The sequence below is a fragment of the Eurosta solidaginis genome, chromosome 1, assembly GCF_040869045.1.
Source record: "Eurosta solidaginis isolate ZX-2024a chromosome 1, ASM4086904v1, whole genome shotgun sequence".
NCBI lineage: Eukaryota > Metazoa > Arthropoda > Insecta > Diptera > Tephritidae > Eurosta > Eurosta solidaginis.
This window is the reverse complement of record NC_090319.1, coordinates 120,331,336-120,357,413: the sequence shown is the minus strand read 5'-3', so window position 1 is coordinate 120,357,413 and position 26,078 is coordinate 120,331,336. Positions and strand designations below refer to the sequence as shown.

General features: G+C 33.6%; 1 protein-coding gene across 5 annotated transcripts in view; it reads right to left on the bottom strand.

Annotated features, from left to right (window-relative positions):
• ctrip (E3 ubiquitin-protein ligase ctrip) overlaps window positions 1–26,078 on the bottom strand; it is a 244,851-nt gene that overhangs the window by 119,887 nt on the left and 98,886 nt on the right. The gene's annotated exons all lie outside the window — the stretch shown is intronic.

The window sequence follows — 26,078 nt, the reverse complement described above, 5'->3', positions numbered from 1 at the left end:
AAATATCATTTCGCAAATGCGCAAATAAGCAATACATATACTCATCCGATGTGGCTACTCTGCTTGTTCAGCGACAACTAAAGACGAATACGGACGAAAGAGAATAATAATACGTGTGAAGTGGCGCCAATAATTATTTCACTAAATGAGGACCGCTGTACGGTGGGGTATTTGATCAATCTAGCTGGCCAAAAGTCGATTTTTCAAAATATTCTATTTTTTTTTTTAATTAAAAAGCTTTCTTCTTTGCTTATTTAATATTTAATTTTAATATTTAAAAGTTGTTTTACTAATTACAAAATATTTTCAATGAATAGTTTTTTATACATCAAAAACGAATATTAGAGAAAAGTATAAAAACATATTTCACATAAATTACAAACATAGTTATTTAAAAGTTGATAATGCTCAAGTGTATATTGTGGTTTGCAACTCGGCCAACCTGACTTAAGACCGTCCCCGGTCATATATCTTAAAAACTAAATTAAGTTTTAAAAAAAATATTTTAAAATTGTTTGCATATTTTAAAATTCCTTATATATAAACAGTTAATTATAGTTGAGATAAAAATCCGATAAAAGCTAATATTTCATAACTCATTTAATTCTTCAGCAGAAACGACACCATTACTATTATTTCCAAGCCACTTTCTCATTTTATTAGCTTCAACAACGCCATCATAAGGTAATTGAGTCAACTGACAGTTTTCTACGTCTCGCGCCACATATCTATCATTTCCTAAAATCTTATGTATTACGTAAGGGCCTCTAAACCTCGGTATGAGTTTTTTGTTTGTTCCCACAACCGAATCTACATTTCTTATGACTACAAAATCTCTCACTTCATATTCTTTTGCCCTCACACTTTTTTTTAAGAAATAGTTTAAATTATATTCCTGCTTTTTCTTAATAGCTTCAGATGCATTTAATCGTTTCATTAACATTTATTCTATTATCTAAGTACTCTGTAAACTCATCCACTATTTCAGCCCTCTGTTCTACGCCGAATAAAAGTTTACTAGGAGAATTTCCCTTAGTACTGTGAACAGAATTATTAATGGCATATTCCACTTGGAGAAGTTTGTTGGACCAATCTGCATGGTTAAATGGATGACTAAGCTTACCTAACATGGGTTTCAAAACTATTTACTCGCTCCACTTGCCCATTTGCTTGTGGAGAGGCGGTAGCTTACAATGCGCCTTGGACGACTATAATAACTAAAATATTTATCTAAAGCAGCAGTAACTTCTTTACTACTTGTTGAATTTGTCGGATAAAAACTGTTTTTATTATTAATTTTTTAAAAGCATCAATCACGACTAACAAGTGTTTCCGTTTAGATTGAATTGAAGGGACCAAAATGATCAATATTGAATTGTGTCAAATGGTTCAGGTTTTTTAGGTATATTAAACAAATTTCGTTCATTTACTCGAACGAGCTCTGCATAAATAATACACTTGAGACAGTTTTGTATAAATTTTTCAACTTTTTGTTTCATTTTCGGAAACCAATAATATAAACATAACGTCATCACGGTTTTTTGAACAGATTGATGCCCTATTTTTTCATGTATCAGTCTTATAATATTGTCCTCCATTTCTTTTGCCACATAAAGTGCTACTTTTCCTTCTCCTTTGTCTATAAATTAAACCATTTGAATATTTAAAGTCTATTACTTCTTCTTTTTCCATGCGTTCTTTTAAAGCTCGTATTTCATTGCCACGTTCTTGAGCTAGCTGTATTTGAAATTCAGCTTCACTAATATCTATGCTGGCAACTTGACATCGACTTAACGCATCAACATGTCCCATTGATGCACCAATTCGATGTTGAATAGTATAATTAAAACTTTCAAGTTCTAATGCCCACCTTGCAATACGAGCATTCACCTGCTTTTTCCCTAAAGTCAATGCAAGTGAATCGCAATCTGTAACAATTTTAAATGGAATACCTTCAAGATATACTCTAAATCTTTTCAACGCATAAATTATTGCTAGAGTTTCAAGTTCGAAACTATGGTATCTGCTTTCAGCACTTTCAGTTTTTGAAAAATAAGAAACTGGATGAAATTTACCATCATCTTGACGCTGCAATAAAACTGATCCGAACCCCAATGAACTTGCATCACAATGTAGTTCTGTTTCTGTAAAAGGATTATAAATAGCTAACACTGGACTTTCAGTCAATTTAGTTTTAAGTTCCTGAAATGCACTAACACACTGTTCGTTAAAATCAAAGCTTATATTTTGTTTAAGCAGTTGTGGTAATGGTTTCACAATCCGAGAAAATGATGGTACGAAGCGTCGAAAAAAGGAAAAAAGTCCTATGCAAGAGTGTAACTCTTTTTTGTTTCTTGGTATAGGATAATTTTTTATTGCCTTCAAATGAGTATCTGTAAGTGAAATGCCTTTAGAAGTTACTAAATATCCGAAATATTCAATGTCGTGATAGCCAAATTTACATTTGTTAAGATTTAACTTTAAGCCTTTTTCTGAAATACGTTTCAAAACTAAATCTAATAATTTTTTATGTTCCTCAAAATTTCGCGAAGCTATTATTATATCATCCATATATATAATTAGTTGTTTTGAATCAATGAAGTCTCTAAAAATCGTATTTATAAATCTTTGGAATACAGCAGGTGTATTTTTTAATCCAACTGGCATTCTTAAATACTCATATTGCCCATTCTGCGTTACAAAAGAAGTATATTGAACAGATTCTTGAGACATCTTGACTTCATGAAATCCACTTTTTAAGTCTAATACTGTAAATATATTTTTCCCTTCTAAATATTCAATGCAGTCATCTATTAAAGGTAGCGGGTAGTTATCCCTCACTGTTAATTTATTTAAACCTCTGTAATCTATACACATTCGCATTTTACCTTTTCTTTTAACTAAAACTATTGCAGAAGCATATGGTGAGTTACTAGGTCTAATGATCCCTTCCTTCATCAGCTCATCAATAGTAGTTTGTACCTCAGTTTTTTCTAAATAAGATAAGCGTCGCGGGGTGCAATAAAACGGGGTTTCGGTCGTCAAATGAATTTTCATTTCATAATCGAGTGGACGAACCGTTATATCCTTTGGTTTAAGGTAGGATTTTGTTATTATATCATGCAAAATTAATTTCTTAGTTTTATCTAATTTAAGGTTTATATCTGGTTCTGGAAAATTGGAAAAAATATCAATGCAAAATATATCATTAGTATCTGCACCTTCATTATGACATCCGTTTACTAGAGATAAAGTAGGCTTCGGACTATCATTGATTGATCTTAAAAGATCGTATCTGCTGACATTATGAGTTAAATTTTTTTCATTTACAATACCACAAATTTTCCTTATTTGTATAAATTTTTCCTTGGAATATTTTAGTTTAAGTTTTTTTAAACAAATATTAAATTTAGACAGGAAATCTCGCCCCAAAATTACTGGCATGAGCAAACATTCATCCGATAGTATGAAAAACTTAATTGTTTTTATTTCATTTTTAAAATTTACTAAACAATCTAACTCATTTTTAATTGATAATTTATTTCCTCCAACACCATTAAAATTTGAATTTAATTGACGTCTGCTTGCTCTTGTCAGCTCAACTGGAACATCAGATTCACGAATCAAACTAACCGGACTACCGGTGTCAAAGAGAGAAATATACTTATTAAAAACTCTTTCCTTATTATGGAACTTAATACAGACTTCATTAAAAGCGTCTACTACTTCATAACGGTCTACATCTTCGAAATCGTTAAATGCAGCTACTTGTTGCTTAACTAGCTTGTGTAAAATTTTCTTGGGATTTGGACATGAACGATACTCATGACCCATTTACCAGCATCGGAAACAAGATCCTTTTGGTCTCATAGGGTATGGACAGTTAGGCTTTATATGTCCTGTTTGTGAGCAATTAAAACAGATATTTGTATGCACTTTATTTTCAACTTTGCTTTCCTTGAACAGTAGCTTAGTGATTTCTTCGCTTTCACGGCTCAAATATTTCTTTTCATACCGGGACACCAAAATCTTTAACTCATTGATTGTTCGAGCACTTAAAAGAAGGGTTATATTGGAAACATTATTCTCCAAACCATCAATAATAAATTCAATCACTTCTGATTCAGTGATATCAGAACGTCTTGCAATTGATTGCATGCACAGAATATAGCAATGAAGATATTCATTCTTCTTCTGCCAACGTCGTTGACGCAACATTTTGTACACATCTTGTCGGCTGACATTTCTGTCAAATTCATTAATAAGTTGCTCACAAAGCTGTTTATATGTTACAGCAGATATTGTAGAAAGGAATACTCTTGCTGTGCCAGTAAGAGAACGACGTAAACTCAAAAACCGAAAATGGTCATCGGCATTTGCCGTGTTCATTATTTCTTCAAAATCGTTTATAAAAAATCTAACAGAATATGTAATATCATCGCCACTGAATTTTCTAATGGCACGTTCGATATCACAAAAACTGTTTTTATTATTAATATATACTTCAGGCACACCTGCGGCTTGTTCTAATTCACGTAAATGTATTTTTAAAGTAACTATTTCAATTTGTTTTCTTAAATGAGATAATTCTTGATCAACAGGATCAACGATAATGTTAATGGAACTGCCTGCTTTCATGTTATTATTAGAACAATGATTAAATTTTCCCGCGGAACTACCGCCATACACACGACTAGAACTTAATTCGTGCCTCGAAACAGATAATTTAGGGATAGCACCATTAACACAATAAATATTATTGACAGAGACGCCAGGAGCGGAAATATCATTGGCAGAAACACCAATAGCGGAAGTATTATTGGAATATACACCAACAATAGAAACATCATAGAGTTACCAACGGCAGCGGCATCAACGATAGCGGTACATTCAATAGAAGAACAATGGCAGCGGCATCAACGACAGCGGTACACTCGGCAGTAGTACCAACGGCAGAAACGTCAGCAGTTATAACATTAACGGGAGATACGCCAGCGACAGGAACTTCATTGGAAACTGAAACACCAACTAGCTCAGCGGTCATATGCTTGAGTTGCGATAGCGTAGCAGTGGACGGGAATACGACGCCTGCGTCAGTTAAAATTTGTGCGTAATTTTCTTTTAAAGATGACATTATAGTTGAATCGCCTCCACACCTGATGTTAAAAAGCTTTCTTCTTTGCTTATTTAATATTTAATTTTAATATTTAAAAGTTGTTTTACTAATTACAAAATATTTTCTATGAATATTTTTTTATACATCAAAAATGAATATTAGAGAAAAGTATAAAAACATATTTCACATAAATTACAAACATAGTTATTTAAAAGTTGATCATGCTCAAGTGTATATTGTGGTTTACAAACTATACTCCCTGGCGTTTCTATATGTCCACTGATTGGTACACATAAATACCCCAAAAGCCGTCTGTAAAGTCAACGGAGCTAACCACGCACATCTAAAGTTGTATAAAAATTGTGTGCGGTTCGATGTATTTTTCGATTAAAAAGCAATATACCCTTCTAACCTAAGTACATGTACACTTGTTTAGCATTAATCAAATCTAATTACATTATCTTTTAGGACAGGTAAATGTGTTTTTAATTCATTTGTTAGATTTTTTATACCGCATGTTTTAGCTGAGTTATTCTATTGTAATACTACCACTTTTTAATATTAATTTTTTTTAAAAACTTTGCAAACAAAAAGATATACATACATATCTTTTTTTCATGGCATATCATGTCAGTAATTTTTTGGGGATACATAAGCTTGTGTTTGTTTCAAAGTTAAATAACAAAAACGGCTGCGCATACCCGCGATTTTTTGAGTGGTGATCAATTTTGTAAGAGACTGATACCCTTATTGGCATATCTCATGTAATTTTTATACCTTTCATGAAAATGAAATGGTATATTAACTTTGGCACGAATCTCAAAATTGTAAGTCCTTAAAGGAAAATAGATAGACCCACCATTAAGTAAACCGAAATAATCAGGATGAAGAGCTGAGTTGATTTAGTCATGTCCGTCTGTCCGTCTGTCTGTTTGTATGCAAACTAGTTCCTCAATTTTTGAGATATCTTGATAAAATTTGGTGAACGGGTGTATTTAGGTGTTCGATTAGACATTTGTCGGAACCATCCGGATCGGACCACTATAGCATATATCCTCCATACAACCGATTTTTCAGAAAGAGGATTTTTGTCATATCTTCCTCAATTTATCAGATTGAAGCTTGAAACTTCACCATATACTTTCGTATATTGCATATATTGTTGTCTGAAAAAATGGATGAGATCGGTTGTATATATAGTATATATCCCCCACAACCGATTGTTCAGATAAGAAACTTTTCGTAATTACTGCCCCATTTTTCGCAATTTCTGCCCCATTTTAACAGCTAGAAGCTGCAAATTTCACCAAACGCATACGTATATAGCATATATTTTTGTCTGAGAAAATCATAGAGATCGGTTGTATATATAGTATATATCCCCCACAACCGATTGTTCAGATAAGAAACTTTTCGTAATTACTGCCCCATTTTTCGCAATTTCTGCCCCTTTTTTACGGCTAGAAGCTTCAAATTTCATCAAATTTTATCAAATACTTACATTTACGTCATATATTGTTGAAATACGTGATTCGTAGTCATAGTTTTTACATGCAGACCACAAAAAACAAAATTTGGAGCTTTTCGGTCGGTTTGTCTCAATAAAATCTACTTTTTTATTTCAATCAACGCGTTTCGACGCATATTCGCATCTTCATCAGGATTCTAATTTATTTTTTAGAAAATACGAAAAACAAAGTTATTAAATACAGGCAAATTAATATGTTACATATAAAACTGATTTTACATTTCACTAAATTTACATTATTGACAACATTAAATTCGTATAGTTGTTGAGCACATATAAACATATATACACATAACATTAACAAACAGATACATTTTGTAAAAAAATTAAACCGCACAACACGTCTTTATTCGTCAATCTTTTGCATTGACTGTGATCGTTGTAGCATAAGCGCAGTTTATGTTGTCGACGTCTTCTTTGAAGTCCATCGCTGTATGTATTTGTTGCTGTATGAGCAACCCTTCTAATGTCATCCTTCTTCTGGTTCTGTTCTCCACGTCTAATACTTTTGTTTCATCAAAATTGGCTGTGTGTTTACTTTCCGTCAGGTGATGTGATAGTGCCGTGGAGCTTTTGTTGTTTTTAGCATCTTGCTTATGCTCGTATATTCTCGTTCCTAACGATCTTTTCGTTGTTCCAATGTACACTTTGTTGCATTTTTCTCCTTCTTTCCCATTGCACTTTATTTCATATACTACATTATGTAGTTGTTCCTTGTGAATTTTGTCCTTTGTTCTTATATAAATGTTTTGGATTGTGTGATGTGGTTTGTGTGCATATCCAATATTGGTATTTTTTGTTATCTTCCTCAAAGTGTTGTTGTCCGTTAGCTTTGGTATATATGTAAGTCCGATGTATATTTTCTTATTGTTTTCGTTTACTTGCGCATTATCAATTTTAAGTTTAGTTTTGTTTCTTGCTGTTGTTTTTAGTGCGTCGATTACATTATTAGGGTACCCATTATTTCTTAGTATGTTTTTATTTGCACCTGGTTGTCTTTCATGAACTCCTGATCACTCAGGAATAAACTTTATTTATAAAATATTTTAAAATTTTATTGAGCTCAAGGCCGGTTTTAAATAAAACAAATAAATATGTTAGTTTTAATATATTTTTACTCAATATTTCGAATTCAGTCTGAATTCATCATCAGGAGCTAGAAATACACAAAACGAAAAAAGCCCTTTTTTATACACAAACATAAAAATTTTAAAACAAAACATCACTACTTACTTCTTCAACTGTGATTAGAAGACTAAATCGTTTAACACTAATTATATGCAACAAAGGTATAGAACATAATAAAACAGAAAATATATAACAAACTAAAGAACAGTTTTTGTAAACAAAAATATTGGAAAACATCAATACATAAGACGGCAAAACAGTAACGATTCAGCTGATCATTCTAGCGTTGCACAGTGTTTCGTGTAGACCAAGCTAGCTGGACAAAAACAAAGTTCTTATTCCAAGAAAAGTGTAATGAGAAATGAAAGAAAACAAACAAAATAATGGGATTTTTGCTTTTTTTTTTTGATATTTTTGCTCATATATATTGAGTAATTGAAGTAAGAAGGCAGGAGTGGCCGTAAAATGCATTGATTAATTTGCAAAATTCTTGTTGAATTTTAAGCTTCATATTTCTTTTAAGTGAACACTTTTATATAATTTTTTTGATGGATTTTAAGCTCGAAGGTAAGAAAAATTTTTTAATAGTAATTCTTTCGCAATTAGAGTATTTTCAATATATTTAACATTCCGTTATTAAGAAGAAAAGGTATTTTTCTCTATATTTTTAACTTTAGGGACAAAAAAGTTACATACATCCGCTGACATCCGGGCTAAATTTTACATATATTATAGTCGCAAGTATTCTCTAATAGTCGAAAGAAAAAACCATTGCGAAATCTTTGCACATCTATTTTTAATCTTTTTTTGTAGATTTAGTTATCTCTACATATAAAATAGGATGTATGTACGTACCAGCTCCGACGAAATATTTGAACCTTTAAAGCTGATCTATAAACGGCAAAACCAATTCCCAGGTACAGGGAACAAACACGTAGCCATAAAACACACAAAAATAAACGCGCAAGATCAACGAGAGCACACCAAAAGCAAAAAGGCGAAGGTCACTGACTTCAACCTGCCACAACCTACCGCACCAGTCACCAAAGCATAAAAGCAGGTACATACAAAGCAATCCTAATGCAGGTATAACCACACAGGAACGCTACACAAAACAACCCCATTTGGTGGCATCTACACCAATACCTCAAAGTAATATAAATACTGCACAACTGATAACAAATCAGAACGATCAACGACACTTAAGATGGCAGCACAACAATCATCAACTATTCACCCTGTCGGAAAATCAACAACACAAAGCAGTTTAGTTATAACCGTACCAAGAACGGAGTTTTTTGACATTTGGGTTCAAAATTCGAAGGACAGCAGATATAAAGAATTATTGAGTTTTGCCGAGTATTTGATAAAAAGTTTAAGCTTACAAATATCAGCATATTCGTCGAAGCTGGATCAAAAGTGGATCACTTCTGGAAGACATAAGGAGCAATTTTTGAATAAAAACTCGGAGTGGCTTTCGGGTCCAGACTTCACATTTACAATAACGGTGGATTCAAAGTTGCCATCAGACCAACCAACCACTTCTTCAGGTAACCCCGGCCCCGGAAGACGAAAGAAGGACTTTGTTAGCTGCAGTGAAAAAACCAAACGGCGTCGAGTGGATGACCTCTTGCAATCTAGAAGTCCTGGTGAGTTACTTTAAGCGGCAGAAGTATCAACGCGTATGTCCGGCAACAAAAATGTTGCTAACATTATAAAAAAATCACAAGAAACCACTCAAGTATCCGGCAAAAAGATGACATGTGAGCCAGATGCAAGATGCTTGAGCAATGTGGAAGCTTTAGCATACTACGTAGATAGCAATTCGACGACTCATGGGTACAAAACGACTCGGCAGTGGAGCATCAATGCAGGCCATAAGGTTTATCCATCATTGTTTTTGTTTTTATCGGCCTATTGATAAATCATTCAAGGTTCGAATCGAGCTCAAGGCCAGAACAATAATTTTTTTCTAATGATAATTATTATTTTTTAATTTTTCTAAATTTGAAAAATTGTATTTTGTTTTTGGAATAGTAAGTAGAAAATTTTTCAGACAACCTGCCATAGCTGCGCAGATAGATCCATTTCGAAGGGTGCTAAGCCTTCATCATCAGTATGCTTTTGGCATGCTGCGCTAACCATTTAGCTATACAGCGGTGGTTTGTTTGACTGGCAAATTTGCTACTTCTATTCCTTTTTCAACCATTTTATAGTCTAAAAAAGCTAAGGCAGAATGCTATCCAAATGAAATTGATGTGGGTGAAACACGTGCGGAAATTAAAGTCCAGTCCGTGTTAAATAAAACTGTTGAGCGAGAAGTTTTTGTTACTTTATTACCTACAAACTTGACGTATACTTTAATCAGCAAATGGCGCAACCCCATGGAAGCTCTGGCCATAGCACATATAAGCAAAAGTTTACATGCAGATCTGACACTGATGAGTTTTTGTTTATATTTTCTTTCGTTCCTCTTAAATTGCAGGATGAAAAAGGTAACATTATTTGGCAGAATCCTCGACCTTCTTCTACCATGTATTGTCGTCCAATTAAATTTATTTTTTCTAAAGAAACAAAACATTTTATTGTTTTTGCAACAAACAAAGTTTTAGAGGAGATAAATGCGTTGTTGCCAACAAAATACATGCTCGAAGAATACGAAGTTTCCTTAATCACAATATGCTTCTAACAATGGTTGACTGAAAAGTTTGCAATGCTTTGACTGAAACTTCTTCCGCACAAAAGTGTTATATTTGTGGTGCCACTCCAAAAGATATGAATAACGAGTTACGGGATTTTACGCATAACCGAGATAATCTTGGTTTTGGTTTGTCTACTCTACATGCATGGATAAGATGTTTTAAATGCTTGCTTCACATAAGTTATCGCCTCGAAGTAAAAAAATGGCAGCTTAGGAATGATGCAGATAAAGAGAGGGTAAAGCTACATACGTTCCAACGAAATGCAGAATAAATTTAAAAGTGTACTTGGATTGATAGTAGATAAACCAAAACCAGGTTTCGGCAATACCAATGACGGCAGCACTGCTCGTAGGTTTTTCGAAAATTCTGAGGCTAGTGCTGAGATTACGGGATTGGATGTAACGCTCATCAAAAGATTCGACACTCTTCTTCGCGCATTAGCATCTGGGTACAATATAAATATCCAAAGATTTGAAAAATTTGCGGTCGAGACTAAAAAACTATACATAGATCTCTATCCATGGTTTAATATGCCTGTTACAGTTCATAAAATCTTAGTGCATAGTACTGATATTATAAAATCAGCAATTTTACCTATTGGTCAACTTTCTGATGAAGTACGGGAAGCCCGTAACAAAGATTTGAGACGATTCAGGGATGATAACACACAAAAGCAGTCGCGTGAAGCCACGAATAGTGATCTTATGAATATATTGCTTATAACATCGGATCCTTTAGTTAACAGTTTTAGGGAGATACCTAAGAAAAAATTTAAAAGATTGACTTCAGAAGTCTTAAATTTACTGTCCCCCGATAATGTTGAGGAGTCAATAAATACCCCAGTTTTTTCAAGCTTTCACAGTAGTGTTGCTGATGCTCATGACTATTCCACAACTGACTCATCGAATGAAAGTAATGATAGCGAATAATAACATAATTATAAAAGATAACCTACCCTAAAAATTTTGGTGGATCAGGTTTTATTTAATTTAAATCTATTGTCTTTTCTACTTTGTATGATACTTTACTTTTAAGTTTTTTTAATAAGTAATTTTCACATAATTTAATTATTTACATTGTTATTATTATTATTGTAATTCACTTTTACATTCCTGACTGGTACTGTAAAATAATTTTGTAAAAATTGTAGTGCCAGGATAAATACTCAAATAAATGCAAAATATATATGTACATATGTCACATAAATAAGTAGACACACCTTTTTGGACAATTCTTACAATTTTCGCTTTCGCAAATTTATTTTAACTAATTTCCCATAAGAAAATTTTTCACGATCTATAACAAAAACTAAATTATATTTAAAAAGTGTTTCAAAAATTTGACGAATTTTCATATTTTAACTAATTTCCCATAATAAAACAGATCTATAACAAAAACTAAATTATATTTAAAAAATGTTTGAAAAATTCGACGAATATTCATAAAATATTTTAATTTTTTTCCGAATTTTTAGAATTTTTTAGAGTATTGAGATTTGTAATCCATTCAATTTAAGTACAATAAAGTAAATTTTTTTGGATATATGTCACTTATTCACATGAGTTACTGTATATGAAATAAGCAAATGTATGCATATGAAGTAAAATTTGGAAAAAAATAAAAAAAAAGAACATATGGCTGAAAAAAATTACGTAGTTGTAATAAATGACTGCATATGAAACGGAAAATGTCATAAAATAATTTTGTCCAGCTAGCTTGTTCTACACGAAACACTGTGCGTTGGTGTTGTTGTCACCAGTAGTGGAATTCACTAACTTTTTTAACGATATTTGCCATCGCTTTATTTGCGAATCGATAACTATAACGATTTCGTTATTCAGGAACTATTTTTTATCGATATTCGTTAATCGACGATCAGCTGTGTTGTTAAATAAACGGCAAGTGAATTGGCTGCGTTAAAAATCACGAAATTTACATTTCGGCCAATTTTAGTTTCAAACACGAAAAGTTGCTTTATTTATAAATCAAATGGCATTTGAGTACTTAGCATACGTTTTATCACAAGATGAAGGGTTACTAAGTCCATCACTAGTGGACAGACGCCTTCTTAGAGAAGCAGATAACCCATTCCACCTGAATGAAACGGAGTTTCGAAAGCTGTACCGTAACCCCAGACTTGGCTCATGATATTATTTCTCAACTTGATGGTCAATTAAGGGACACAAGAATAACTGCGATATCAACAGAGAAAAAAATTAATTCTGCATTTACTTTCCTTTTGTTAAAATAGGTAAAAGCTTGCACAATAATGACTTTTAAAAGCAGTACGTATATGGAATTTGTTTATTTTTGGCATTCCTTTTGTGCTTTTCGCATTTTTTAGGTTTCGTTAAGCTGTGCTGCCACCTTTCTACTATTTTAAATGTCATTTATTGCGAGTCGTTAAAACTAAGTTAGTGAATAGTACAATCGATAAGGCAAGCGACAAAATCGTTAATTAAAATCTCGACAAATCGCATCGTTATAAGTTAGTGAATTCCACTACAGGCATGCTTAACCAACGAACCGATATCATTTCGTTACGATAATCAACGTTAATAAACGAAACGAAATGACTTTGTTTCGTTTATTAACGTTAATTTTCCTAACGAAATGATATCGGTTCGTTGGTTAAGCATGCCTGGTTGTCACCAAGACGATGGTGTAAATATGCATGTACATACATACATATATTTATATGTTTATGAAAAATGCATTAGGGGTGTCTGTTGTTTTTTATAAGGTTGCGGTATACATATGCACAATTAGAAGTGTCGGATTTGAAATTAATGTTCTTGTCATTAGGTGTGTCTACTATATGTAACATTTCTAAAATGAATCTTTTATTGTAATTTTTCTCTTCTTCCAAGACGGTGACATTTTCGAAGTCCGGGTAATGCCCTGTATCTCTACAATGTGATGTTAAAGCTGTTCTGTTTTCCGAAAAATTATTCCTTAATTTTATATTGGATTTGTGAGCGGATATCCTTGTCTTAAGTTTAGATTTTGTAGTCCCTACATATACTTTCTGGCATAAGTGAGACCCGTCGCCATTACAAGGAATCTTGTATACCACATCGGACTTGTCATACTTGGATATTTTATCCTTAACATTGCTGAAAATGCACCGGAGCGTATTGTCATACGTAAAGACTAGTCGTACGTTTTACTTATCATATAAGTTCGAATATTTTATCCTTTCCGATAGCCCAGCGACATATGTTGCATTTGTACATTTTATCCTGCGATGTTTCTCTCACATTTTCACCACTGGGTCGAGAATAGTGGTTATAAATCAGTTTTTTTATTAATTTGATGGGGAAGTTGTTGTCCTCTAACGTATCTTTAATTATCTTTATGTTTTTGTTATGGTACATCTTGTCGCTGATGGAAAGAACCCGCAGCACAAAGTTGTTGGCCGTATTAATAATTATTTTCTTCTCGTGTTGCGAGTTGAAGTTGATGAGTCTTCCGGATGCTGTTGGCTTCTTAAACCAATCCATAGTGATCATGTTGTTTTTCTTAATAACAAGAGTGTCCAAGAACGGTAGCTTTCCATCTTCTTCCACTTCTATTGTAAATTTGACAGCTCTATGGTATCCGGTTAGAAGGCCCAGCATTACTTCCATGTCTTCCGTTCTGACTATGGCGAATAAGTCGTCGACGTATTTTGTGAGCAATCGTGGTTTGTTAACCGAATCCTCCTCGAATCTGGTAAGCAGCTCCTCCATCACGATATCTGCTATAACGGGCGAAGCTGGCGAACCCATGGGCATCCCCGAACGTTGCTCATATATCTTTTCATTGTATTTGAAATACCTGTTCTCTTTTATGCAGAACTTCACCACTGTCAGAAAAAGCTCTTTGGTCATGGACGTGTACTCTTTTATTTTAATCCACTTTGACTCTATTATCTGAGGGCTAAATCTACAGGGATACTCGGGAACAACGAGACGACATCGAATGACACTAAACTCTCATCATCGTTAACAAATGTGTCTTTGATTTTGTTCTTCAATTCTATTGCGTCTTTAACGTTGTACTTAGATGAGGTGGTAAGATTTTTAAGAATTTAGACGATAAATATACATAGATTATATGACGGAGAGTTGATGGACGAACAGATGGGCCTAAGAGGAATACCTTCTTTATGGATTTTGGGTAGACCATAAATACGTGGGGGGTTGGGTGTTTTACAATTAAGGCGAAACTTTTCTTTCAAATCGATAACTTTGTTACTGTACATTTTTTCCACTATTTCATTGTTTTTCTCCTGTAGCCTATTGGTAGGGTCCCGCTTTAACACTTTGTACGTGGAAATATCGTTCACTATACTCTGTAATTTCTTGTCATACTCTAACCTGTCCATCAACACGGTAATGTTGCCATTATCGGCATTGAGGACTAGGATTTCTTTGTGTTCCTTTAAAAAATGTTATATGGGGTATTTTTTTAAAGGAACACAAAGAAATCCTAGTCCTCAATGTATAATTTATACAAAACACCCTGCTTTCGACCAAACATTTTTTAAAGGAACACAAAGAAATCCTAGTCCTCAATGCTGATAAAGGCAACATTACCGTGTTGATGGACAAGTTAGAGTATGACAAGAAATTACAGAGTATAGTGAACGATATTTCCACGTACAAAGTGTTAAAGCGGGACCCTACCAATAGGCTACAGGAGAAAAACAATGAAATAGTGGAAAAAATGTACAGTAACAAAGTTATCGATTTGAAAGAAAAGTTTCGCCTTAATTGTAAAACAGCCAACCCCCCACGTATTTATGGTCTACCCAAAATCCATAAAGAAGGTATTCCTCTTAGGCCCATCTGTTCGTCCATCAACTCTCCGTCATATAATCTATGTATATTTATCGTCCAAATTCTTAAAAATCTTACCACCTCATCTAAGTACAACGTTAAAGACGCAATAGAATTGAAGAACAAAATCAAAGACACATTTGTTAACGATGATGAGAGTTTAGTGTCATTCGATGTCGTCTCGTTGTTCCCGAGTATCCCTGTAGATTTAGCCCTCAGATAATAGAGTCAAAGTGGATTAAAATAAAAGAGTACACGTCCATGACCAAAGAGCTTTTTCTGACAGTGGTGAAGTTCTGCATAAAAGAGAACAGGTATTTCAAATACAATGAAAAGATATATGAGCAACGTTCGGGGATGCCCATGGGTTCGCCAGCTTCGCCCGTTATAGCAGATATCGTGATGGAGGAGCTGCTTACCAGATTCGAGGAGGATTCGGTTAACAAACCACGATTGCTCACAAAATACGTCGACGACTTATTCGCCATAGTCAGAACGGAAGACATGGAAGTAATGCTGGGCCTTCTAACCGGATACCATAGAGCTGTCAAATTTACAATAGAAGTGGAAGAAGATGGAAAGCTACCGTTCTTGGACACTCTTGTTATTAAGAAAAACAACATGATCACTATGGATTGGTTTAGGAAGCCAACAGCATCCGGAAGACTCATCAACTTCAACTCGCAACACGAGAAGAAAATAATTATTAATACGGCCAACAACTTTGTGCGGCGGGTTCTTTCCATCAGCGACAAGATGTACCATAACAAAAACATAAAGATAATTAAAGATACGTTAGAGGACAACAACTTCCCCATAAAATTAATAAAAAAACTGATTTATAACCACTATTCTCGACCCAGTGGTGAAAATGTGAGAGAAACATCGCAGGATAAAATATACAAATATGCAACATATGTCGCTGGGCTATCGGAAAGGATAAAATATTCGAACTTATATGATAAGTAAAACGTACGACTAGCCTTTACGTATGACAATACGCTCCGGTGCATTTTCAGCAATGTTAAGGATAAAATATCCAAGTATGACAAGTCCGATGTGGTATACAAGATTCCTTGTAATGGCGACGGGTCTCACTTATGCCAGAAAGTATATGTAGGGACTACAAAATCTAAACTTAATCTAAATATCTAAAATTAAGGAATAATTTTTCGGGTAACAAAACAGCTTTAACATCACATTGTAAGATACAGGACATTACCCGGACTTCAAAAATGTCACCGTCTTGGAAGAAGAGAAAAATTACAATAAAAGATTAATTTTAGAAATGTTACATATAGTAGACACACCTAATGACAAGAAAATTAATTTCAAATCCGACACTTCTAATTGTGCATATGCATACCGCAACCTTATAAAAAACAACAGACACCCCTAATGCATTTTTCATAAACATATACATATATGTATGTATGTACATGCATATTTACACCATCGTCTTGGTGACAACAACACCAACGCTAGAATGATCAGCTGAATCGTTACTGTTTTGCCGTCTTATGTATTGATGTTTTCCAATATTTTTGTTTACAAAAACTATTCTTTAGTTTGTTTATATTTTCTGTTTTATTATGTTCAATACCTTTGTTACATATAATTAGTGTTAAACGATTTAGTCTTCTAATCACAGTTGAAGAAGTAAGTAGTGATGTTTTGTTTTAAAATTTGTATGTTTGTGTATAAAAAAGGGCTTTTTTCGTTTTGTGTATTTCTAGCTCCTGATGATGAATTCAGACTGAATTCGAAATATTGAGTAAAAATAAATTAAAACAATAACATATTTATTTGTTTTATTTAAAACCGGCCTTGAGCTCAATAAAATTTTAAAATATTTTATTTTAACGGCCAAAAACATTCTACTTTATTTATAAAGTTAATAGCCGTATTCCTTTTTTGAGTCCATGGGTGATTTGATTGCAAATGTGTCATTCTTGATGATGCTATGGTTTTTTTGTACCAGTTGGTTTCTATATTGTTATCTGGGGAATTGTGAATCTCCACATCTAAAAAAAGCTAATTTCCTGGACTTTTCTGTTTCGAGGGTGAATTGAATTTTCGTATGTTGTCCATTGAATGTATTTAGAATTTCTTCCACGTCTTTAATCTTAACTATAGCGAACATATCATCTACATATTTGGTTATGTATTTGATATGTACGTCTTTGGATCTCAGTTCCGTGAGGCTGTCGTCTATAATTTTATCTAAAACTATGTCAGCTATAGTCGGTGACAAGGGATTGCCCATCGGCATGCCATAAATTTGTTGGTAGTACGTTTCATCGTATAAAAAGTAATTATTTTCTCTCAAACAGAACTCTAAAGTTTTAAGAAACTGGGTTTTGGGTATTTTGGTTTGTGTTTGGAGAATTGGCCACTTCTTCATTATTGTGGCAATTGCCAGGTGTATCGGTGGGTTGGTAAAAAGAGATACAACGTCTAGTGATATAAGGATTTCATCGTCATCAATGACTGTATTCCTTAGGTGGTCTTTTAGTTGCAGAGAATTTTTTATGTTGTATTCTTCGGATATAATATTTTTTTTGATCTTTCCTATGAATTTTGATAACTTCGAGCATGGTACATTTAACGACGAGGATATCGGTCGAAGTGGAGTGTGCTCTTTATGCACTTTTGGTAACCCGTATAGTCTTGGTGCTCTAGCGGCTGGACATGTCAAATATTGATTTGTTTGTGTGGGGTCAGTTTTAATAGTTTTGTATGTGGTTTTGTCGCTCAGTAGGTCTTTCATTTTTCCCTTGTAGTCAGATCTGTATGTACATCATGACTGTCCTATTACCTTTGTCTGCATTTGTAATTATGATATATTCTTGGTGCCGCTTTATGAATTGCTTAGTTTTTTCGTATATTTTAAGTATGAATTTTTCTTTGGGGCTGTTTTTTAGTTCGTTTTTATACGTATTTACCCTCGTTGCGAACTTGCATCTAACCATGTCTCTTTCTTTGTCATTTTCTATTGTTTGTATACCTTGTTCGATGTCTGCTATGAGGTGTATGGGGAAAAAACTTTTTCTAGAAATTGGGAGAGCGAATTTATTTCTTAGGGAGAGTAACCACTGGCACTCTACTGGAATCTCTATTTTGGTTTTATTCATAAACCACTCTTCGTTTTATTTTAGGTAAAATTTCTCAAAATTGTTTCTTATCGATTTTTGCAGCTTTCTATTAAGATTCTCTTCTGTTTTCCTTTTCATATCATTTAAAAATGTTTTGTTGTTTTATTTGGAGCTTTTCCGCCGGTTTATCTCAATAAAATCTACTTTTTTATTTCAATCAACGCGTTTCGACGCATATTCGCATCTTCATCAGGATTCTAATTTATTTTTTAGAAAATACGAAAAACAAAGTTATTAAATATAGGCAAATTAATATGTTACATATAAAACTGATTTTACATTTCACTAAACTTACATTATTGACAACATTAAACTGCGCTTATGCTACAACGATCACAGTCAATGCAAAAGATTGACGAATAAAGACGTGTTGTGCGGTTTAATTTTTTTACAAAATGTATCTGTTTGTTAATGTTAAGTGTATATATGTTTATATGTATGTGCTCAACAACTATACGAATTTAATGTTGTCAATAATGTAAATTTAGTGAAATGTAAAATCAGTTTTATATGTAACATATTAATTTGCCTGTATTTAATAACTTTGTTTTTCGTATTTTCTAAAAAATAAATTAGAATCCTGATGAAGATGCGAATATGCGTCGAAACGCGTTGATTGAAATAAAAAAGTAGATTTTATTGAGATAAACCGGCCGAAAAGCTCCAAATAAAACAACAAGAAGTTTAACTAAAATACTTGGCCCTACAATATTATTAAAAAAATTTTTATTTTAAAATTTTTTTTTCAATTAAATAAAAAAAAATATAAAAAAAATCGGCCCACTCCGGGATTAGTGGGGATGATTGCAGAATTGATTGAAGTTTTTTATGAGAACAACAAAAAAAAAAAAAAAAAAATGGCGAAATTCGAAAAATCTCGAAAAACTGAAAAATTAAAAAAAAACTTTAAAAATTGTTTTGTATTTTTTCCGAAAAGTACATTTAAAAACAAATTAAAAAAAAGATCCCAAACGGTCAATTTTTGAAAAAGTTATAGCATTTTGAAAACAAAAACGGTGTTTTTTTAAAAAATTCATAACTTTTTTTGAGTTGGATGAAAAAATTTGAAAAAATTCTGAAAAACGTCTTTCGTAAGCTAGAAAAAGAAGAAAAACTTTCAGCCAATTCTAAAGGGATCGGGTTCAAAATTGGTCGAAATGGGATGGAATACCCCATATATATAGTATATATAGTATATATATATATAGTTTATATATATAGTATATATATATATTTTTTTTGCAATTTCAACCCCATTTTAACAGCTAGAAGCTTCAAATTTCACCAAATGGTTACGTATATAGCATATATTGTTGTCTGAAAAAAAAAACGTGAAACTTTGCATCCTCATACAAAGTACCTACCTATTTTTATACTGAGCTGAGCAGAGCTCACGGAGTATATTAACTTTGTTCGCATAACGGTAATCCGTAACGGCATAAACTAATCGAGATAGATATAGACTTCCATATATCAAAATGATCTGGGCGAAAAAAGAAATTCATTTAGCTATGTCCGTTCGTCCGTCCGTAAACACGATAACTTGAGTAAATTTTGAGGTATCTTGATGAAATTTGGTATGTATGTAGGTTCCTGGGCGCTCATCTCAGATCGCTATTTAAAATGAACGAAATCGGACTACAACCACGCCCACTTTTAAGATATCGAAAAACCGAAAAAGTGCGATAATTCATTACCAAAAACGGATATAGCGATGAAACTTGGTAGGTGCGTTGACCTCATGACGCAAAATAGAATATTAGTAAAATTTTGGACAATAGGCGTGGCACCGCCCACTTTTAAAAGAAGGTAATTTAAAAGTTGGCGGCCACCGTGGTGTGATGGTAGCGTGCTCCGCCTATCACACCGTATGCCCTGGGTTCAACTCCCGGGCAAAGCAACATCAAAATTTTAGAAATAAGGCTTTTCAATTAGAAGAAAATTTTTCTAAGCGGGGTCGCCCCTCGGCAGTGTCTGGCAAGCGCTCCGATTGTATTTCTGCCATGAAAAGCTCTCAGTGAAAACTCATCTGCCTTGCAGATGCCGTTCGGAGTCGGCATAAAACATGTAGGTCCCGTCCGGCCAATTTGTAGGGAAAAATCAAGAGGAGCACGACGCAAATTGGAAGAGAAGCTAAGCTCGGCCTTAGATCTCTTCGGAGGTTATCGCGCCTTACATTTATTTTATTTTTTTTTTTTAATTTAAAAGTTTTTCAAGCTGTAATTTCGCAGTCGTTGAAGACATCATGATGAAATTTGGCAGGCACGTTCCTCCTATTACTATATGTGTGCTAAATAAAAATTAACAAAATCGGATGACGAGCACGCCCACTTTAAAAAAAAAAAATTTTTTGTCAAATTTTAACAAAAAATTTAAAATATTTACAGTATATAAGTAAATTATGTCAGCATTCAACTCCAGTAATGATATGGTGCAACAAAATACAAAAATATAAAAAATTTCAAAATGGGCGTGGCTGCCCTTTTTCATTTAATTCGTTTAATTCTAGAATACTTTTAAGGCCATAAGTCGAACACAAATTTACCTATCCTTGTGAAATTTGGTAGGTGCATAGATTCTATGACGATAACTGTAGCATAAGCGCAGTTTATGTTGTCGACGTCTTCAAAAAAAAAAGCTCCACGGCACTATCACAACACCTGACGGAAAGTAAACACACAGCCAATTTTGATGAAACAAAAGTATTAGACGTGGAGAACAGAACCAGAAGAAGGATGACATTAGAAGGGTTGCGCATACAGCAACAAATACATACAGCGATGAACTTCAAAGAAGACGTCGACAACATAAACTGCGCTTATGCTACAACGATCACAGTCAATGCAAAAGATTGACGAATAAAGACGTGTTGTGCGGTTTAATTTTTTTTACAAAATGTATCTGTTTGTTAATGTTATGTGTATATATGTTTATATCGCTCGACAACTAGACGAATTTAATGTTGTCAATAATGTAAGTTTAGTGAAATGTAAAATCAGTTTTATATGTAAAATATTAATTTGCCTGTATTTAATAACTTTGTTTTTCGTATTTTCTAAAAAATAAATTAGAACCCTGATGAATATGCGAATATGCGTCGAAACGCGTTGATTGAAATAAAAAAGTAGATTTTATTGAGATAAACCGGCCGAAAAGCTCCTACAAAATTATTAAAAAAATTTTATTTTTGAAATTTTTTTTCAATTAAATTAAAAAAAATATAAAAAAAATCGGCCCACTCCGGGATTAGTGGGGATGTTTGCAGAATTGATTGAAGTTTTTTATGAGAACAAAAAAAAAAAAAAAAATGGCGAAATTCGAAAATCTCGAAAAAGTGAAAAATTAAAAAAAAAAACTTTAAAAATTGGTTTGTATTTTTTCCGAAAAGTGCATTAAAAAACAAATTTAAAGAAAAATATCCCAAACGGTCAATTTTTGAAAAAGTTATAGCATTTTGAAAACAAAAACGGTGTTTTTTTAAAAATTCATAACTTTTTTTGAGTTGGATGAAAAAATTTTAAAAAATTCTGAAAAACGTCTTTCGTAAGCTAGAAAAAGAAGAACAACTTTCAGCCAATTCTAAAGGGGTCGGGTTCAAAATTGGTCGAAATGGGATGGAATACCCCATATATATATAGTATATATATATATTATATATATATAGTATATATATATCATATACATATATATGGTATATATATATCATATACATATATATAGTATATATAATTTCAGCCCCATTTTAACAGCTAGAAGCTTCAAATTTCACCAAATGCTTACGTGTATAGCATATATTGTTGTCTGAAAAAAAAAAACGTGAAACTTTGCATCCTCACACAAAATACCTACCTATTTTTATACTGAGCTGAGCAGAGCTGACGGAGTATATTAACTTTGTTCGCATAACGGTAATCCATAACGGCATAAACTAATCGAGATAGATATAGACTTCTATATATCAAAATGATCTGGGCAAAAAATAAATTCATTTAGCTATGTCCGTTCGTCCGTCCGTAAACACGATAACTTGAGTAAATTTTGAGGTATCTTGATGAAATTTGGTATGTAGGTTCCTAGGCGCTCATCTCAGATCGCTATTTAAAATGAACGAAATCGGACTACAACCACGCCCACTTTTAAGATATCGGAAAACCGAAAAAGTGCGATAATTCATTACCAAAAACGGATATAGCGATGAAACTTGGTAGGTGCGTTGACCTCATGACGCAAAATAGAATATTAGTAAAATTTTGGACAATGGGCGTGGCACCGCCCACTTTTAAAAGAAGGTAATTTAAAAGTTTTGCAAACTGTAATTTCGCAGTCGTTGAAGATATGATAAAATTTGGCAGGCACGTTCCTCCTATTACTATATGTGTGCTAAATAAAAATTAACAAAATCGGATGACGAGCACGCCCACTTTAAAAAAAAATTTTTTTTAAGTCAAATTTTAACAAAAAATTTAATATCTTTTCAGTATATAAGTAAATTATGTCAGCATTCAACTCCAGTAATATGGTGCAACAAAATACAAAAATATAAGAAAATTTCAAAATGGGCGTGGCTCCGCCCTTTTTCATTTAATTCGTTTAATTCTAGAATACTTTTAAGGCCATAAGTCGAACACAAATTTACCTATCCTTGTGAAATTTGGTAGGTGCATAGATTCTATGACGATAACTGTTTTCTGTGAAAATGGGCGAAATTGGTGGAAACCACGCCCAGTTTTTATACACAGTCGACCGTCCGTCCTTCCGCTCGGCCGTTAACACGATAACTTGAGCAAAAATCGATATATCTTTACTAAACTTAGTTCACGGACTTATCGGAACTCACTTTATCTTGGTATAAAAAATGACCGAAATCCGACTGTGACCACGCCCACTTTTTCGATATCGAAAATTACGAAAAATGAAAAAAATGCCATAATTCTAAACCAAATATGAAAAAAGGGATGAAACATGGTAATTGGATTGGTTTATTGACGCAAAATATAGCTTTAGAAAAAACTTTGTCAAATGGGTGTGACACCTACCATATTAAGTAGAAGAAAATTAAAAAGTTCTGGAGGGCGAAATCAAAAGCCCTTGGAATCTTGGCAGGAATACTGCTCGTGGTATGAGATATATAAATAAATTAGCGGTACCCGACAGATGATGTTCTGGGTCACCCTGGTCCATATTTTGGTCAATATCTCGAAAACGCATTCACATATACGACTAGGTGCCACTCCCGTTTAAAACCCTCATTAATAGTTTTAATTTGATACCCATATCGTACAAACACATTCTAGAGTCACCCCTGGTCCACCTTTATGGCGATATCTTGAAAAGGCGTCCACCTATAGAACTAAGGCCCACTCCCTTTTAAAATACTCATTAAAATTTTTCATTTGATACCTATATCGTACAAACACATTCTAGAGTCACCCCTGGTCCACCTTTATGGCGATATCTCGAAAAGGCGTGCACCTATAGAACTAAGGCCCGCTCCCTTTTAAAATACTTATTAACAACTTTCATTTGATACCCATATCGTACAAACACATTCTAGATTCACCCCTGGTCTACCTTTATGGCGATATCTCGAAAAGGCGTCCACCTATAGAACTAAGGCCCACTCCCTTTTAAAATACTCATTAACACCTTTCATTTAATACCCATATCGTACAAACACATTTAGAGTCACCCCTGGTCCACCTTTATGGCGATATCTCGAAAAGGCGTCCACCTATAGAACTAAGGCCCACTTCCTTTCAAATAATCATTAACACCTTTCATTTGATACCCATATCGTACAAACACATTCCAGAGTCACCCCTGGTCCACCTTTATGGCGATATCTTGAAAAGGAATCCCGAAATGGAGTCCACCCATAGAACTATGGCCTACTCCCTTTTAAAATACTCTTTAATACCTTCCATTTGATACCCATGTCACACAAACACATTCCAGGTTTGTGATTTTCCCTTATTTTGTCTCCAAAGCGCTCAGCTGAGTATGTAATGTTCGGTTACACCCGAACTTAGCCTTCCTTACTTGTTTATTTTATATTTATCTTAAAAATCGTTTAGGTATGTACATCTGTTCACTATATATTTCTTATCTTATACATCCGATTATTTGGAGGTTACGAACGGGATAAGATTATTGTTCAGCCCCGTCCTTGCTTGTTTTTAACTTAAAAAAGGTGGCAACCTTGTGAAACGATCCTCAAACTGTAAGTTCATTCAAATCGGTTAAGAGATATAGTGGATATACAAAGAAATATAAAAAAGGTGAGGTGGCAACCCTAAGTGGCAAATAAAAAAAATAAACTCTAAGTGGCAACCCTACTTAAAAATGTCAGTAGAAATGTGGAGTAAAATACCTTTCGTTTGATACCCATATTGACACACATATCTCATGTAATGCCAAATAATGACCCCGGATCCCTCCAAGCCGGGGCTCGATCGATAGTAATTCTGCGCGGAACACCGTGAATTTACTGTCAAATATTTCCCTTCATAACATTGAAGTGAGACAACCACTTTTTTAATAAAAAATAACTGCTGTTTTAATTTTTGCCAGCTAGACTGATCAAATACTCCATCGTGCGCTGGTATAAAGGAAGCGCAAGCTGAGGAATAATGAATCAGTTTGATTAAGTACGCGAGTAATCTAACTGTGAAGTAGTGTAAATAAAGAATATTTTGCTATACTGAATATTTGAGTTATGTTATATTCTACAGTTCAGAGATTTGAATCGTAAAATAAAAAAATAAGGCGCGATAACCTCCGAAGAGATTTTGTGCCAATCTTCTCTTCCAATTTGCGTTGTGCTCCTTTTCTTTTTTCCTACAAATTGGCGGGACGGGACCTACTTGTTTTGTGCCGACTCCGAACGGCATCTGCAAGGCAGATGAGTTTTCACTGAGAAGCTTTTCATGGCAGAAATAGACTCGGAGTGCTTGCCAAACACTGCCGAGGGACGACCCCGCTTAGAAAAATTGTCTTCTAATTGAAACAGCTTGTTTCAATAATTTTGATGTTGCTTTGCCCGTGGCGTGAACCCAAGATATTCGGTGTGGTAGGTGGAGCACGCTACCATCACACCACGGTGGCCGCGAATGGTAACAGAAGCTGCAAAAATAATCGTATATTCCCCAAAACTCGCTACAATACTAATAAACCTGACAAATATGTAAATTTATGGCACTAAATTTTCATTACTTCAGCGATTTAGCTTACGAAATTATATGGCACGTTTTATTGTAATTGATATAACGCAGAATTTTAATTTATTTTTGGAAAAACACAATTAAAGCTTTGTCATTTTAGAAAGTTGAATTCTCGGGCTAATTTATGGGCGTTGAAATAGTTATCTCAATTTGAAAGATAGAGGGACAAAGTTCAAATGTTTGCTTTGCATTTTGCATATATAATTTATTAACTACCATAAAAAAAAATTATTCATCCAAATAAAACTTTCATAGTATACGGATTATCTGAATACATCAGTGTATCACAAAAAATAATAAAAATTAAATTATATAGTTTAAAATGTTTTAATTTTACATGTTTTTGTTGTTTCCCCTGGGGAAGCTATGGTGGCTAGCGAAACGTCGGGTTGTAATAGTGGAGGCT